Genomic DNA, 15,077 nt, shown 5'->3' with positions numbered 1-15,077 from the left:
ATATATATATATATATATATATATATATATATATATATAAAATGGAGATTTAAACAAACCAATTAAACAAATCAGGACCAGGAACATGCATAAATGATTACCTCGAAACAAAGAAAACATACACACACCTCTATATCCATGTGTTTCTTTACATCTGGCTCCTTTTAGAGCAAGACGCAAAAAGAGTAGTGCATGTGGTGAATGTGGCACAATTTGGTCAACGCTTTGATAGCTGGGGGATGAAGAGGAGGGCTCGGCATGAGTCCACACAAGCTGTCAGATACACAAACACAAACCACATGCAGCTGTGTGGCGTCCGCAAATCAGGCACGTGAAACGCACACAAACAATAACATAATGTGGCTACAAAGGTAAGCCTTTGTTGGTTCGGAATGGGAGCTCAGCGGAGCTCCTCGGGGTGTGTGACTTGGGTTGCGGGTCTGTGTGTGTGGGGGTAAAAATAACCCTGACTGTAGAGTGATGATGAAACATCAGCTTCACAGCTACGCTCACACATTTTTGTCTCAGCTCGCTGCACAAATATCACCACTTGCCCGAACTCTCTGCGGTGTTTAAACATCTGCAAGTCTTATCTGAACCCCTCAGATTTATCAGCAGGATACTCCTGTGCTAGTCCCCCCCCACCCCCCCCCAAAAAATTAGAGGGTGATGAGAGGAGGAGCAGCTCGCTGAGACGAAGGGAGGGTTTGTGACCTAACTGTCTGATGTTGAAGTTTGGAGGCGATCGAGGAGTAAACTTCAAACGCTGCAAAGAATTAAAAAGATTAGCTTCGCCGAACATCCACACATGGAGGTGCAATCAGTCTACAATGGGTCAGCATGCCCTGGAATAAATGCAAACACATAAAGAATGAAAAGCCTGAGAAGCCTTTGATGTAACAGCAAAAAAACTAATTTCATTATAATCGTTATATAATTTTAAAGGGGTGTAAAGTAGGGACCTATGTGTTGACGTGTCCTTAGCTTCTTTTACAAAAACACTTTAAAGATGGATGTCGTTTTCATATCTTGGTAAGCATTATGTCATCCCACTACTGTTATACCTCTGAGCTGTCAGGGGAAGTAGTCACAGAGCCAAGTTGGCGTGTAGGGCTGAAGTTGGAGCCAGTGCTCTTCTCAAACCGATGAAGATGCTGCTGCTCACTGCTTCCACAATGTGTTAACTACATTAAGCCAGGATCTCACTGGGGTGCAGTTACTGGAGACTATTTGGCAACTCAAAATACAGAAAAAAAAGGTGGATTTTCAGTTGCAGTCTCACTGAATTCTGAGGTTTGCAACCAAGCAACCAGTGAGCCATACAGCCAGACAAAAACACAGTCAATATTTGTATTATTTCGCTGCCCACATCTGCACACTTCGTATCCCACCTTGGCAGCCAACCCTTCATTTATGATTCAGGCCACTGGAGTACACTTTTAAAATGAAGATAGTCAGAACTGGAACCATTTTTACTGCTGAACGTTCGGGGCTGTAGCCTCAGATGTTTCCTGTCATGAGGAGATCTCCCATGCATGGGGTCAAAACGCCCTCTAGAATTTAGGGAAACTAAATTAAGAAGGGTTCGAGACAGGTTTGAGATGTCCAAGATAAAACTGAGAATGCAACAACTCTGCAACTATTTTAGGAGAAAGCGACAAGATTGTGCGACTGAGACCAAAGAGACTTCGATAGCCGCAGCCCAGAGAGATGCTGGCTTTAGCTAACAGCCAATACTGTGCTCCTACTTGTTGAATGACTAAATCTAATTCAATCAATCTAATTTCACTGTCATAAGACCTCCCAAAACAAGCAATACAATAAAATCCAGACTGAGTTCACATTATTCATGGCCCCATAAAAATTAACAAGGCTTGAGTTTGTTTTTGAATGTAATTACTCGTAATAGTTTGTTTGATTTTTAGCTCCCAATTAAGCAGTATATTGTTTTATATAATCTCACAGAAGTGCTGACTTGTTAAAACTAAACAGTGGGGAAAAATATATAAATAAATACAAATTCCAGACACAAGGGATGTTCAGTGCTGTGAAAGGTGGACATAATTTGCTTTGACATTTCTCTTTAAACAAAACCTGCCTGTTTTAGGGCTAATTGGGAGCTCTGTTGTGGGGGTCAGAGGAGGTCAACGAGGTCGAGAGGGGCAGGAGCAGGAGGAGCGAGTCTGAAAAAGCCCCAACAGATCAGCGTGGAAAGCAGATTTAGCTACAGCTGTGCTTCTCGGTCCGATGAAAATGTGTTTAAATCACTTTGTGTCAAATTTAATTCCTTCATGTTTTAACTTTAGTCCTGCTCAGGCAGCTAACGGCTAACAACGGCTGCTAATAAACCACCTCTGACTAATTAGCCCTGTCCTGCAAGGTGAACTTCTTTGACTTTGTCGTACAGTTTGTTATCACCTGCCGCCAAAAAGGCAAAGCAGATGATGTTTTTGCCCGTGTCTGAGAGTTACAAATGTATTCACTGAACAATTTTTATTGAAGCCTGCAGTAAGCAACCACTAGATATACATCTACGACTCATTAACTTATTCAAGATGGCCAACACAGCTAATCGACATTAGCCAACATGAAAATAGCCATAACTCAGTCAGTTTTATGAACAGAGCTAAAACGACATCATATCACATGAGATTGTGCATAACGATATTGTCAAGATTTGTTTTCAAAAACGTCCTTGAGCAAGATTTTTATGTTTCTGGGAAGAAAACAAAGAATTGTTTTAATTTTAAGTAAAAAAAGAAACAAATTGGAAAGATCAAGACAAATCTCTGTATCCGTTAACTCCTTCACAAATGGCTGAACTGCGACGTGTGTATTATTCTTTCATGTGAGGTGTGAAGTTTGTGGTTCAGACAGAGTGATAGACAGGGCAGTAATTAGAAAGTCACGAGAAAATAAAAACCAAAGGATGAACGATGTGAAAAAGAAGAGAAGATCAATAAGAGAGAAACAACTGGGAGCGAAGATAACGAAGAAAAAAAAAGATAATCGTCCTCTTTTAAAGTAGTAATTTAACCAGAGTTGTTTGAGACAACATTGTGGGTGGTTGTGGAGGATAAAGTGGGAGCGACACATGCTAGCTGCTCTGAACTCGGTGGATAGTGCTAACCTTTACTGGTTACGCAGCTGGTTTGATGTGGAGCCCACACACGGCGACAGGATGACAAGCAAACTATCACCCACACCGCAGAGAGGAGGAGGAGGAAGAGGTGGTGTGGGGAGAGTTCTGACTCTATGATTGTTTATGTGAGTAAATCATGAGAACTGTGTGTGTGTGGATGAAAAGATGAGTATATGGGGGATACCTACACACTTGAGTGGTACCGGAGGTGTGCACGTAGGGGTTAAAATGCGCGGATTAGCCCAACAGGTGCAACAACAGTCACTACGTGTGAGAAATTCAGATAAAGTGAGATAAACGAGAGCTGAAAGATGGGTAGGATGTTAAAGAACGAAAGGAAAGAAACTGCTTTTTAGGTAAAAGATGTCAGATTGTGTTTAAAAAAAAAAGAGAGAGAGAGAGAGAATACAAACGACTGAGGAGCTGAAGACAAAAGTCCAGCAGGGAGGCGGGGAGATAAACGGAGAACGTGGAGCGTCTGGCCGTGTCCCAGCTTTGTCTTTGGTCTCAGGGGACGAAAGACTGGCACAGGCAGGCAGGCAGGCGGGCGGGCGGGAAGGCATNCAGACAGGCAGGCAGGCAGGCGGGCGGGCGGGCGGGCGGGCGGGCTGCTTTGGACCCGGTCCAGGCCACACACTGTGCCACGCTGCCCAGGAAAAGCCCCGGCCAGAGGAGGACGGGGAGGACCGATGGTGATGGTGGAGAGATCCCAAGCCCGGCCCTCCCGAGGCACTTCAGCGTGCCCCGGGGGGCCCATTGTGCCCAGAGCTCAACCACTTGACACATCTGGTCCCTTCAGTCTGGTGAGGGCTCATTCACCATGAAACTGTAGCTGTGGGGCTACAAACAAAGCTGTCTGGGACTGAACCTGAGCCTGGAACTGATTATAGCAACGTAAATGTTATATACAAGTAAAACTGAAAATATTTACAAGAAAATGGTTTAAATGTGATCTCACAGTTTTGGCTCGTTTTACTACTTCTCAACCAGTGGCACCATCACTTACAGTGGTGTACTATGAATGTGGATTCATCGTCTGCATTAGGGACTTTGGTGAACCACAGAAGGTAGATTCAGTCACCAAAAACTACGGCAGCTGCACAATATTAGAAAAACTTGCGACGTGCAATGCTGTTTAATACTGCGACTACAATATCAGTTGCAATAAACCCACAGTTTCCTCACTCATCTCTTTCTCTTCTGTCATCATTAAAAATCTAAACCAGGTGTGGCCATAAAGGTCAGAGAGAGTCCACTGGATTGACCAAATGTACCAAATGAACCCAGGCTGCAGTGCAAAATAAGTACAAATAATGATTTTACCGTAATTGAGAGTAGTATAAATAAACGAGTCCAAAAAGACAGCATTTAGCAATCCTGGTAACTAAAATAGCAAATAATCTTCAAAGTTATCTAACAGGTATGTCTTCAGAAACCATCCTTTCAATTCACTTTAACTTCTCGTAAACAAAACCAGCTTGTTGCAAGGCAATAAATCACCAGATTTCACAAACTATATATCACGTTGAAGCTTTTGAGATGGAGAATTTGAAAATAAGAATAACTTAATATTGAAAAATTTCTCACTCTGACTCATTTTGCCAACACGGGTCACAAATATATTATCATGCAGAACATGAATGCCTGATATTTCAAATTTATAACTTATTGCTCACTGATTTTGTGATGACTGTAAAGTTTTGATATATTGTGCAGCCATTCATAGTGCCATTACTGGTCTAAATACGGACATTAATTCAAAGCAAAAACAAAACCCCATAAAGCAGAAGAAAAATATCCAAATACTTAGAATATTGTGACAATTAAAGCATGATTGCTCTAACCAGTTGAACATAAGTAATGGAATGCTTATTTATAGCGCTCAGAAGTTAATGATCAAAAAATAAATAAATCTGGTTTGATTGGTTGTCTGTGGAAATTACACGAGCAACAAAAATAGAATCTTAATCAAGTGAGCAAACAAATTCTAAAACATCTGAATCTCCAAGGATGAAATTCTAAAACTTTGAATTGTTTGAACTGCATTTATCTGAAACGAAGCAGCTTCTGGACAGAACTCTGAAGCAGCCATTTGTAGATAAAATGTGTGTTTGTGAGGTTGTAACTAAAGACAGAGTTCTTCTGTGATCAAACCTGGACATCTTACACTCACTTCCAGCTCGGGTAATGACACCCGGTTAATTAAATTTTAAAATAGATTCTTTAGCCAAGATAAAAAAAAAAGCCAGCTGGTTTCACAGACCTACAAATCAAGTTGGTTCAGTAGATCTGAACAGACCAAGAAACTAAGTACGTTCTTAAAACTTTGTACGGCACAAATATGGTGTGAGATTCTGACGGTATCATTACCTTGAGCAAAAAAACCCCATGATTTTAAGGTCTTAAAACAAAAATTTTAAACAGAAATGCAAATACTATTACTATTGTAGGTTAAATACTAAACCAGTTGCAGATCAGATAATTTATAAATCTAAATTGTGCTGATTACACAGAATATTACTTCTGCTCTGCTTTTTTGCTCTTTGTAAACGTACGTTGAAGTCCTGACAAACTGATGTTAGGTATTTATTTAGCTAGGCTATACGTAGAAAATCTGCAGCAGACTGTATATTTCACTGGCTAACTTTTGTAGCTTGTTGCCAACGTTTGTTTCGTAACAGTCTTACCTCGAAAAGAGTAACGAGTGTTGCTCCTTTGGTAGACAAGCCATGACTGACTGGGTTATCTGTCAGATAAAATGTACAACCAGCCAACCAACCAACCAACCAACCCATCCAGCCAACCAACCAACCAACCAACCCATCCAGCCAACCAGCCAACCAACCAGCCAACCCATCCAACCAACCAACCAACCAACATGAAAGTTTAGGGAAGTGCACCTTGGAATGACAGCTCGGAGCAACAGGTTTGGTAACGGAGGGAAAAGGAAAAGAATACACCCTGTCACTGTTATCCTATTTTAGGCATTTAAACGGTAGGAATGTTATGACAGAAAAATGTAGTGGTTTTGACTTTTTAACAATTTGGCATACCTTGGGATCACATGAACAGCTTCTAAGATAGAATTGTTATTATTTTGTCTGAGGGAAGAGGTACTACTACTGACACCATGAGCAGCTCCTAAAGACTTTAGTAAATGCCACCTACAGTACCCAAACCTGAAATTTGTGTAAGGCTCACGAAAAGCTGTTATTGAATTCAAAGACCACTTTTTCTGGTTGGCAAGCGACGGGGACGGTCTAATAAGACAACTGAAGTTCCTGGAAACTGCTGCCTCAACATTCCTGTGCTGGTCTTTGTTTGAGGGAAGAAGTGATTGGTGGAAAGCTCATGAACATCCTTAGCAGTATCAACACGTTGCAAAAGGGATCAAAGAGAAGAAAAAAAAATTGTCCGCCGGGACCAAAGGAAGCGATTCAAGAGGCTGTAAGTCTGAGAAGGAAGGCTCTTAGCAGGTTCACAAGTTGAGGCTTAAACCTGGCTGGATCCATTGGGTGTGGAAACCAGATGTTCCCATGAAGCGTTAGGTTTTTGTTGTTGACTGGTAAAAATAAACAAAAAGAGTATTAAATCAAAAGCAGCCATAGCAGCAAAGGAGTCAATCCTGAGTTTGTAAAACTGAAAACGTGCATATTTGTTTCTTTTGTCTGTTTCTACCCCAACTAAAATTGTACTTTTACTTTCTCACATTATTTTCTCAGTCTTCAGCTCATCTATTCATGCAGATTAAATAAACTGTGTGTGTGTGTGTGTGTGTGTGTGTGAGAATATACTAGCTCATGGGCAGCTCAAGCTGACAAAAGCCAATTTTCCAGTTTCCTGGATTTTTCCTCCGTGTTAGGAGAACAAACGCCACAGCAACATTGCACTGTGATTACATCACAAACATCAAGAATAAAAGATGCTTTTAAACTGTGTTTGTTGGAAATATGTTCTTGCTCAGAGTGAAGACAAAGTGTGTGAGTGTGTGTGTGTGTGTGTGTATTCATATCAAGTGTCTGCAAAAATGACCTCTGTGTTGAATGTACAATCACTGAAGCTCAAGTTACGACCAGCCCTTCTTCTTTCTGTCTGTCTCTGCTGAAATATAAGATTACAGCTGGCTCCAGACAGTGAGGAAAATACTCCTCCTCCTCCCGGCTCCTCTGTCTCACCTGACCAGCGGAAGGCACTGGAGATGGGACGAAAATGTAAGGATGAGAAAGCAGAGACCGGAAGGAAGGAGGAGGAGGACGAAGAGGCTGAATGGAAAGGAAGGGGTGGGTAGACGGGCAGAGATTTACACAGTCAGAGACAGAGATGAGAATCAGTGATTGTCTTGTCCACCTGGATGACTCCCTCTAGGAAAAACAGACACTGCACACACACACACACAAGATCTGGGGCAGCAGCATTCAATAGACAGAAACCTAAGATGGTGGAAGATGGGGGGCCCGTATGACCTCTTAATCGAACTATGCCAGGGGCCCCAACAGGGTCAAGCTCACACACACACACACACACACACACACACGTACACGCACACATACCCCCGACCTCACCCTTCCCCCAAATGAGCCCCATATTGATGAGGTCACCGACCAGGAGGTCAGATCCCAGTGACGGAAAACAGAAATGGAGAAACTGGGAAAACCGCTGGAGAGGAGGCGGAAGGACAGGCAGCTCAGACCCAAAGGAACAAATTTTATAGAAATCTTTTTTTATATTTAAAAAAAGGCTTCCTGGTTACTGCACATCAGCATAACGTGACTTTCTACAACTAAAGCACAACAACTATGAGACAAGTGGAAAAGTGTTAAAAACTGAAGATGACGAGAAGCAAAACCTGCTGCTTCCTGTCGTACTTCTGACAGCTTTATCATACCTTAACACCCACTTCCTTTCACAAGAACCTGCTGTTTATGTGTACAGATATATGTATAAATACGCACCTATTATTGGCCCGTCTAACGCGCGTGATTACAAGAAACAAAAGGAACAGAGATTCGAGGAGAAGCTTGTTGCCTTTTCCTGCCTCTTATATTGTTATGAGAAACATTCCGTTCTCGTCTTGTTTCAAAGACACAGAGTGACACAATACACGGCGCAGCGCAGATAAACAGACTCGCACCACGGAGACGCAGCCTGATTACTGCACAGCTAATCCTGAGAGAATGGAGAAATTCAAAAACTGCATTTCGCTGCAAACGCAACACACCCAGACTGTCTGTAAATAATTTCTGCCAAAATTTCAGGAAAAAGTCAGGAAGTCCGGATGAAAATTCAAGGAAACCATGAAAATGTAGTTTTATGTTTTTCATGTGTTTTACAATAACTAGGAGAGGCATGTATCTGCATATAAACACACTCATATTATCTTTTCTCATAGCCAGTAACCGCTTAATCCCTTTTATTGTGATAAAAACTTGCTAAAGGTTGATTTAAGTATGGTTTTCATCGTCCACGTGCACCATGCTCATACCCTTCTACGGTAGGCTGAAGCAACAAAACCATTCCTGTATCTTGGTTTTTAACTGTAGTGTCGTTTGTCTCGTCTTTCTAAAAACCTTTTCACCGGTTGCCGTGCCAACTCTTGTACATTCAAGGCTGAAGTTGGCGTTCTTAATTGATTTTTCTTGCTTCAGATTTTGGCTTTTTGTGCATTTTTAAACGCACGAAGGAGACAGAAAGCAACAGGTTCTGTGATTAAATGGCACTTGTTTTTACGATGATGATGTCTTGTTTATCCATGTGTATATGTGTGTGTGAGTGGACATTACCAGAGTTGGTGTGTTAATGACTTCTTTGTGCTTAAAAGTAGCCTGGTGTGGGTTAACGTCAGCACTTTTGTCACAAAGTCGTGATCATTCTTAAAGTTGCTGGATGACTTGTATTGATTTTTAGTTTTCTCTTTGTTGTGCAAAGAAACAGTTTAATATTCTAATGAAAATGAGATCTGGGTTTCTTCGGCTATGGTCAAGAGGCTCAACGTCACAAAGAGTGCCTTTTTTTCTCATTTTTGAACTGGCAGGAATATAGTGCGTCACCCTCTGAGAGGATAGAAGCAGAAACAAAGCATCTGCTCTGTCTTCACATTTTTCTGTCTCCCCCTCCTCTTTCCTCCCTCCTCTCATTTCCTCCTTCTACACTTCCTGTTTCCTGACTCTCATCCTCTCTTTGTTCTTTCACGGGCTCGTTTTTTCACCTTCCGCTGTCATTTATCGCCCCTTTTCTTCCTTAACTCTCGTGTGCATATTTCTCTGGGTGTGTAATGGATCTATTGTGGCTGTGAGGGGAATCTCGGCTACTGATGAATCAAACTCTGCTGATTGGGCAGAACTGGCTTTTAAAGTGACCTAACTCACCACGGCTGCACTTGTCGCTCAGTCATAATAATCCTAACCATGGGTTATTAGGAATGAGAGCGCGGAAGTGAGGAGAAATGAGTGCAGAAGTTGGAGAAGTTGGCATTCGGTCTGTGAGAAAACAAAGCATTTCCAGGCGTTATTAGTCCTGCCGGTAGCGCGTGTGTTTTTGAGCATCTGTGTGTAAAAAGATTAGATCCAAAGCAGGAGTCCCATCTGGCTCTGAGCTCTCCCACTGGTTTTACTTAGGTCCTCTTAGTGTGTTTATAACCTAATGTATGTGTTTGCTTTCTTTGCGAGAGTAATGGCAACAGAAACCGAGACTAAATATATTAAAAGAAAAAGCCAAGAACTTTTAGGCGTGTTTCGTGCCACACTCAGGAACGTTTTTTTTTTTGTTCTTTCCACCTCTGGAACAATGGAAAACATTACACCCGCGCTCGAAGAGTTTCCTAGTGTTCAGACTGGGGGACTTCTTGAAAGCGAGGCAAGCAGCGTGCCGCTGTGTTGGAGTTTAAGAATAGCAGGAGCACACGTGTTTACTCACCCCACTCAGCATGCAGCTCAGAAATAGATGAAGTAAAAGCATCTGAGTGACCGAGCCTCGTTTCTTTCCCCTTTTCTTTGCTCTCCAACTCAAACAAAGAGCGGCGGCGGCGGCAGTGGAGAAAAGTAAAGAGGGACTGAAAGCAATAAAGAGACGAAGGTATTCACGAGGGTCTGCAGGAGTCAAAGCATTACAGCTACCAAAACCATGGGCATTTATCCGCCGCCGACGAAGGCAAGAGGTGAAAATGTTTCTGCTTGCGTGTGTATCTGACCAACCTCTGGTTTTGTTGTGAAACTCTGAAAGTAATCATTAACTGTGCAAAATGAATGATTTTGAGTCAACCCAACTCTAAATGGCCACCGCAGCTCACTGATGTCATCAAACACAAAACTGGTTATAATACATTTTATAGATAGTGAGCAAAACGTTGGTGTTAGTCGCTGAAATTGCACATGACTGCATTTACAAGATTTGAGCAGAACAACTATAACGCCATCATTTCTCACCATAAGATGATTTTTGTTTAAAATCAAAGAGATGCGTTCCTGGAAGGAATGCTGGGTCTTTGTGTTCATGTTCCTGCAGCACGGACAGAAAGATACGATTAAAGCTTGAACTTAGAAAAAGATCATTTTAAAGTTGTTGTTTTCCTTTCCGTCTAAACTTTTAAAGTACAGATTGGGATGTCATGAAGACAAGAAACTAAATCTGCACAGCGTTTTTTTTCTAATCGATTGTTAATGTGTCGTTAGATTAAAAAATTGTCAACACAATTTGTGAACGGCTGCCAACCACAAGGCCACGTCCAGGGAAAAGCCCTTTCGGATGAAGAAATCCAATAATTTTGATGTGTCTGTACTCACTTACGCTCAGATTTGTTGAGCAAAGTATGCGGTTAAAATGATAGTTTAGGCTGAAACAGTAAACTTGAAGATCTAGAAGAAGTTTTGTCAAAGTTGCGTGTTTGAATGCCGAGCTCTGTCTTTCTGGCGCTCCACCTGTCCTGCTTGATCCCTGATATTTATTTTTCACAGTTGTCTCACTTGTTTGCTCGTTTTTTTTTAGATTCAATCTTATATTTCTACCTAAAAGACTTCTTCGGGATTCTCCAATTGTCAGATTCTATCATATTTATCTACACGGCACAAACGGCCAACTAATGTAGGTCAGTCACGTTACTCAAGCTTCCACAAGATCTGCAGCAGATTCAGCAGAGTGATTGTTTACATTGAGTGCAGACCCACATTTCAGAATTACATATCAATACATCTGGAAAACTACTGGAGTAGACTCTTTCAAAATGCACCATTTGATATAGCTCAGGATAACCTTTTTTTATGTTTGATTTCATAAGTTTGCGATGAGCAGCTTTAAAAGTCTTGCGTGAGAGCGGTGCCACGGTAAACAACAGAAAATTCTCCTGCAAACGTTTCCTGTTATGGCTGTTTGTCTTCCATGCAGCACGGTAACAGATTAATATTCATCTGATCGCTGCTGAGAGGAAGTGGTGAAGGATGGAGAAGAAGGAGGAATCTGCTGCCTTAAAGGATGACTAAAGACAAAGAAGGCAAAGCTGAGAGAACAGAGCCGAGTCTGCAGTTCGGCACCATGTTGGCTTTGAAGCTAGAAAGATGGAGAGGATGAGGAACGAAGAACGAAGCACTGATCAAGTTCATTTTCTGTTTTCTACCCCCTGCAAATATCTGTACTTTTTTTATTATTACTCTTTTTACTCCTCTCTGCCTCCTTGTCCTTTCTGTTATGGAGCTATTTTTGCCTTTCTGTCTCTGAAACACCAAACTAAATGTTATAACAGCATCGCAGTTGACGTGTTTTTGCCTTTTCCTAAATTAGACTCACCAAGTCGGGGGTAGGGTGGGGGGGTGGGTGGGGGCCTTTACAGTCAAGTGTAAACAAAAACAAGCTGACAACTGGTGCGTCTCACTTTCATGTGCTTCTGAAAGTGTGCTGAATAAAAGCTGAGCTGCACACAACCTGGAACAACAAAAGCAAACCACCGGTGGTGAAAGCTTCTCCGCGGCGCCTGCGATCTGATGTTTCCAGTTTGGAACCAACGAAGGGCAGCGGTTCACGCTGAAACCTGCGTCTGAACAAAAACCCCAAAATAAAATGCTTTATTCTGAGCTAAAAATCTGTAATAGGTGTCACAAAACCTCTTGTGGTTGTAGAAACTATCATCAGAAGAGTCTTTTTTTTTGTTTTTTTATCGTCCGCCTGCGTGAAAGGAGCGTCTGTTTGTCTGTGAGCAAAATATCTCAGGAACCAGTTAACAGATTTTAATGAAATGTTCAGAAAGTAGTTAAAGGTTTAGGTTTATTAAAAGGAATTTATATCACCCACCACCTTTCATGCTAGAGGTTGAGGCCAAAATAATTTTATGCTGACAGCATTGTAGCCGATCTGTTGTGGTGAAGAGAGAGCTGAGTCAAAAGGCGAAGCTCTCGATTTACCGGTCGATCTACGTTCCTACCCTCATCTATGGTCACGAGCTTTGGGTAGTGACCGAAAGAACGAGATCGCAAATACAAGCGGCTGAAATGAGTTTCCTCCGCAGGGTGTCTGGGCTCTCCCTTAGAGATAGGGTGAGAAGCTCGGTCATCCGGGAGGGACTCAGAGTCGAGCCGCTGCTCCTCCACGTCGAGAGGAGCCAGTTGAGGTGGCTCGGGCATCTGGTGAGGACGCCTCCTGGACGCCTCCCTGGTGACGGAATGGAATGGAATGGCGTTGTAGCCATTTTGGTGCAATCCCATACAATATATTGTAGTATGTTACGCTCAGAGTATGTGTTGAGGATGAATCTCAGCTACTACCACATCAAATTTCAGCTCAATATATATAAAATTGACTGAGTTATAGCCATTTTGTGTCTTCTGTGGTTGCTTAGATGTGGCAGCTATGTTGAATAAGGTTTCCCTCCAAACTTAATCAGTTGAAGATGAACATCCAATGATTACTTTCTGAGAGTTTTATCAAAATCTGGTCCTTGGGCGATAATTACAAACAACGCCACGTGACAAACAACGAATGCAGCGACACTTCCAATCAGCTTTTTTCAAACTTAAAAACACCAAGTTCAAACTGAACTACGCTCAAGGATTTCCATTACCGCTGCGAACCCTGAAACAAGCAGCAACAAACAGTCCAGACAGAAGAAAAATAAATAAACAGACATAAACATAGAAACTTCCTCACATCCCTGCTCTCCGAGCAGCGTTTCTATGGATATGGTCTCAGCCCCAAACAACAAACTGCATGAAATATTTAGTGATTTATTTATCCCCCCCCCACCCCCCCCACCCCAACATGTGCGCTTTCCCCTTTTGCACGTGTAGAAGTGCAGAAAGAAATGTTGGGAGAGATGTAGGAAGGAGAAGGGGGGGGGGAGAAGGAGTCAATGAGGGCAAAGGTAGAGCGAACAGCGGGAGAGGAGGAGGGAGAGAGAAAACCCAGCTGACTGATCCAGGCTACTCCCCTTAGCAACAACCCCGGCTCAGCCTGCGACCGATTGGTCAGCCGGCGGCTCGCATCACAATCCCATGCATGCGCCTCGGACCAATCGGAGGATTCCTAGCAGCTCTGCATTTTGGATTTCATTTTCACCATGGCAACACAAGCCTGATCTCTGCTCTGGATGTGGCCCGTGCAGTGCGCTTCATACACCATGTACAGTACATACAGTACGGAGCTAACAGATCGCTGATTAGATCAGGCACCGAGAAGCTCCACAGGCTAAAAAAAGAAAGAAGAGGAGCTGTGCTGTATCTGTACATCTGTGAATGTACAACTGCACAGGACAGAGTTCAAACCGTGAAGCTCAGAAAGGATTCACCTCAAGAAACATCTGTTTCAAGCTTTAAAATAAATTCAATCCTCCCTCTCAAGATTTAAAAGGTTTAATGTAATTGTTGCAGAAATACAGTCCTCGTCTTCTTTAAGTCAGAAACACTCCATCTGCAGGAAATGGTCATTAGCCGTGAAGAAATGGGCCTTTTAATGAGTTAAAGCAGAGGTCCCCGACCTCCGGGCCACGGACCGGTTATTTGGTACCGGGCCGCACAGAAAGAATAATTAACTTACAGTATTTCCTGTTTGTTTTAATTTTCGGAGTCTGAACGACATTTATTTTGAAAAAACGACCGGATTCTCTCCACTACATCAGTCTATGATGCATGTCAGAACGCTTATCTGGGTCACGTGATCCGTTACTGCGAAAAACAAACCAACAAGCAGCAAAACGAGTAAAAAACAAACGTCTCTGGAAGATGGGACCGTCTGGTTACTGAGAAACAGGCACAGGGCTCCCACTGATTCAGCATTATGGCGAGTTGGATTCTTTGAGGTGTCTCTTATTTTGAAGGGCACGTTTAGGCACAGAGAACATCAGGGGGAGGAGAGGCTGTTATTCATGTTGATAACGCAGCTAACAAAGCTGCGAGGACACGTTGGATTTACGTTTATTACGTTTTAACAAATACCCCCGTTTTCATGCCGGTTGTATTGTTTTATTTTGTTATATTTATCCGCCACACCTTTAAAGGCCGGTCCGTGAAAATACCGTCTGATAATGAACCGGTCCGTGGAGGTAAAAAGGTCGGGGACTGCTGAGTTAAAGGATAGCTTTGTTTTCCACAGAGTTTGGTAACAAACCCTAAAAAAAAAAACACGACAGTCTGCTATGCTAGAGTTGTAAACTACAATCATCTCTAATGAGGAAGAGACATAGTTAGACATGTTGGGGTATGTGTTGTGGATGACTCTCAGCTACTACCTAGACAACTGGTCCAGAAGCAAGGGGCTTGAATTTGTTGCCATGATGTGCTGCTCTCACACGTTCAAATAAAGAGACTCGAGAGAAAATTAGCATCTTCACCCCGGGAATTATCTTTTCTTCACTGCAAGTGAAGCTGGAGCTGAAAAATACCACAGATTCATTTGACTTGAGACTGAATGTTTACTATAAACTCTTCCAAAGCCTTTGGGTGTTAGCTGGGTTTACACT

The 15,077-nt window shown here is 42.4% G+C and overlaps 1 protein-coding gene and 1 long non-coding RNA gene across 4 annotated transcripts in view; one reads left to right on the top strand and one right to left on the bottom strand.

The window, feature by feature from the left end:
• The window catches only part of kdm6ba (lysine (K)-specific demethylase 6B, a), a 95,922-nt gene that overhangs the window by 67,344 nt on the left and 13,501 nt on the right, over nucleotides 1–15,077 (bottom strand). The window lies entirely within an intron of this gene.
• On the top strand, nucleotides 10,079–11,875 carry LOC119617205. The gene is made up of 2 exons (XR_005233422.1): nucleotides 10,079–10,295; nucleotides 11,519–11,875. It is a non-coding gene; the product is annotated as an uncharacterized LOC119617205 (long non-coding RNA).

The sequence above is a fragment of the Kryptolebias marmoratus genome, linkage group LG7, assembly GCF_001649575.2.
Source record: "Kryptolebias marmoratus isolate JLee-2015 linkage group LG7, ASM164957v2, whole genome shotgun sequence".
Classification (NCBI taxonomy): domain Eukaryota; kingdom Metazoa; phylum Chordata; class Actinopteri; order Cyprinodontiformes; family Rivulidae; genus Kryptolebias; species Kryptolebias marmoratus.
Note: the sequence above shows the minus strand (reverse complement) of the source record. Positions and strands in the feature narration are given on the sequence as shown.